Source organism: Triticum aestivum, chromosome 3B (genome assembly GCF_018294505.1).
Source record: "Triticum aestivum cultivar Chinese Spring chromosome 3B, IWGSC CS RefSeq v2.1, whole genome shotgun sequence".
Classification (NCBI taxonomy): domain Eukaryota; kingdom Viridiplantae; phylum Streptophyta; class Magnoliopsida; order Poales; family Poaceae; genus Triticum; species Triticum aestivum.
In genome coordinates, this window is record NC_057801.1 from 634,522,530 (window position 1) to 634,526,135 (window position 3,606).

General features: G+C 46.5%; 1 long non-coding RNA gene across 1 annotated transcript; it reads right to left on the minus strand.

The window, feature by feature from the left end:
• Window positions 1–433: 433 nt before the first annotated feature.
• Window positions 434–3,304, minus strand: LOC123065920 (uncharacterized). Its single transcript, XR_006431171.1, has 5 exons — window positions 2,831–3,304; window positions 2,687–2,739; window positions 2,497–2,595; window positions 1,727–1,867; window positions 434–842 (listed from the first exon to the last, which is right to left on the minus strand). It is a non-coding gene; the product is annotated as an uncharacterized lncRNA (long non-coding RNA).
• Between the last annotated feature and the right edge of the window lie 302 nt (window positions 3,305–3,606).

Genomic DNA, 3,606 nt, shown 5'->3' on the forward strand with positions numbered 1-3,606 from the left:
TGCGTCCAGTAGATAGATGCATGAAGAAAACTGAATTACTATAATAGAATACTTCATGGGGAAGTTGGATATGATGCATCGCGCAAGCAACTAATTTAGTCAGCAGTGCTCCAAAGTATTCCACATGTCACGTGCAGCTTGCATGCCAACACGAAGAAAAATACGCATCTTCTCAGTGTCAACTACGACTAAGGGTGCAAACAGGAAACACGGTGAAACTTTACTACTATGAAAACCATTGATCAAGTGGTCAAATCAATTCTCTAGTTCAACAAGTAGTTATATGAGGCATCAAGATTGCTAAATATCAAGAAGACCACTTAATGAACAGAATGAAGCAGAGACCATGAGGCAGATCAGCTAGCAAATATTTCAGAAATAGAGCAAAAGGCTTGCTAATTTTGGCATCAACGAATTTGGGACAGGGAGGACAAGCTAGCAAAATGCATTTAATAAAATGGATTGCTTATGGCTATTGTAGTACTACATATATACATGGTAACAACATAAAGGTTCCATCTGGCCATGATCAACTACTCCAAACCATTGCATGCTTTGCAAAAAAAATACTAGATGAATCTCACTAACAGGAGCACTAGGTGATTAATGGAAGAAGTAATCTGTAGATTACACATTGAACAAGTGAAAGATTTAAATCTCTCCCTATGGAAGAACTAAGTTGATGAAGACATGCAGTAGCAGGAGAAGCCTTGCATCATTGGTTTGGTCGGGTCCATGCTGAAAAGAGCGCCACTGTACATGATCAGCACCCGAGCGGCTCAGCCTTCCTATCCCCTACCTCAACTCGACTTGGCCTCAAGGAACCAGCAGCAGCGCTGTACCTGGGTCATATTTAGGTACACAATTAGCTAATATGTCAACATTTAGTTACCATGAAAATAAAAGAATGAACTCAGATAAGCATTAGCAGTGTAGTACCGAATGTATCACTATAGCAGTGCAGTCGAAGCACCATCAATAAATACTCAATCACAGTAGATAGTATTGGTAAGTATATAACGTAGGTCTCGTACACCGAATAATTACACATGACAAGGTGCATGAGTGTCGCACCAAACACGGATACATGAATCGACATCTCACACTGGTACTGATCATGCATGCATCACCTTAGGAGTATATACTGTAAGTGCAGACTAGCATCATGGAACAACCAGAGATTCAGAACAAGTCCTGGCTCTGAAATCCTTATAACAAGAGATTCATGTACCCAACTGAAGCAAAAACAAGCAGCAGAAAAAAGCCCCACCTACTGACTGATTGCTATAGAAAGAAGGCCCTCCACAGCCAGCAGTAATCATATTTGACTAATAACTCTGAAAGTAGCTGCGCGAATAGGTAGTGAGAGGGAACCAAACAGACAAGGACAAATAGGAAGTAAGCTACATCCAAAATGCACCAAATCAGCGTTGAGGACCAAACCAAATGTAACTGGTAAGCAACATTGTCCAAAGTTCATTACCCAGCTAGCCTAAGCTAATGTAGTGTTAAGTTGCTGCCAATGATCCATATTGGTACAATAGCTAGCATCGTTCAGCATATAACACCTACTAATTTTATTTTTACTTGTTTGCATCGAGTCAGCACCTACTAGATGGGATGGAAATGCATCTTCTGTATTAGTTGTGGAGCATGCATGTATTATTAGCAACAAAAGCAACAGTCGAAACTAGTGAAAGAGCAGACAAGAATATTTTCTTACAACCTGATGACATCGCTTGTGCGAGGCGAGGCGAAGAGCAGCTCCTCGCTGCACGCTCGAGAGCTTGATGATCCTCCTGCCCCACATCCACTTCAGCAGGATCTTCATGTCGGTCTTGCTGTTCAGGTCGTCGATCGCAGCATCCTGTCGTCATGGTCAGATATTTTTCATCAGCACAAAGCATATAAGCACTGGTATTACATGATCTCCAAATCATAAGATCTTGATTAGATATAAACAGTAGTACTGAATGATAGGTATAAACTATAGTATTGCCTGAGCTCAATTTTTTTTGCAAGGATAAGCATGTCCTAAACCGCCACGGCGCCACTGTGAGATCGTCGAAGTACTAGATGCCAGAATGTAAGAATGGATAAAATAAAACATGCATGTTCTCAAGTGCCATGAATTGAGCAAGCAGGTAGTCAGAATGATGAGGCATGTTAGCTGCCCAAACAGAGTCAGACTAACTACATGTCCAGAAGGACGGGCCATTCCCAAGCATTTCAAGACACCCGCAGAGGTCAGTAGACGACAAACTTGGATGCTATCTATCCATACTAGTATAGAATGATACGAGGCCAGTAGAAAATGTTTGCTACCGATGAGCTCGCCAAGGTGCACAGTTGTTCAGAAAGGAAGCACATTCAACTAAAGTACCAGATTTCAGAGTTTGTAATAGCCTCATGAACATCATCTGTAAATTACTAAATGTTACCATACTGAATGCTATCTAGAAAGATAGATACGAGCAGGCGGTGTCCAATACTAACGATCTTGCCGAGGTGCATGGAGATGGAGTTGATCTGGGCCTTGTTCTTGTAGAGGTGGTTGACCGCCTTCCTGGACTGCACAAGCTCCTTGGCCAGCGCCTTCAGGAACAAGCATCACCAGCAGAGGAAACCAAATCAGTAAATCAGCCTAAATCGATCCATGGCACAGAGTATATATGTAGGTAGGTACCTTGGCGGCGTCCCGGATGGTCTTCTCAACCTTCTTCTCCTCCTTCTGCACGTCTATGCACCGGCCCCAAAACCAAAAATCAGCAACCAGTTGAAGGCCAAGAGCCCTAGATTGGATCAAATCGGGGAGGGAGGGAAGGGGAACCTTAGATCTGGCGCTCGATGTTGCGGCCCTCGTTGCGGTGGCGGCGCTACCACTTACGCAGCTGCTGCTGCGGTGTCGGCTTTGACTTCCGGAGGCTCTTCACCACCTGCATTGTTGCTCTGCTCCGATCTGCGCGGCAGTGGCGGCGGGTGGTGGTGCTCCAGAGTGATCGATCGGAGGCGGAAGCTGTAGGGAAGAGGAGAAGGAGTTGCTGTTGTGTGCGGAAGTGGAAGTGGAAGCCCCTGCCCTGGTCGAGGAGGCTGTGGGCGGAGGCGTGGTGGACGGCGGCACGGAGGAGCAGGTCGAGGAGGACGATAAGGAGCACGATGTGAGCGTGAGCGGGATCTGGCTGTTGAGGGAAACGAGGTTACTGCCAGGGTTGGGGAGAAGGAGAGGCGGCGCTCGAGGGAAACGCTGGTGGACAGCGTGGGAGGGAGTGGGGTGGGGGCACCGGCGCTTCGAGATCCATAGGGAGGGAGTGGGGTTGGGGGTGGGGGCGTGTCGAGATCCAGAGGGAGGGAGGAAGTGCGGGGCTGAGAGCGCTAGGGTTCGCTGCGCAGGGAGATAGAGGAGTGGTGTGCGGTGTGTTTTTTTAGGGGTAGCTCGCGGTGGGTGGGTGAGAGGGTGAGGTGCGGGCCATTGGATCCAGCAGCATCTGACGGTGATATATCCACGATCCGCGTGAGAGGCCCTTAAACCAATCAGAACGCGGTATACAGATATGATATTGTGACCATTTAAATTGGCCGTAGTTGACTAAAAGTAAGGTGCTAAAT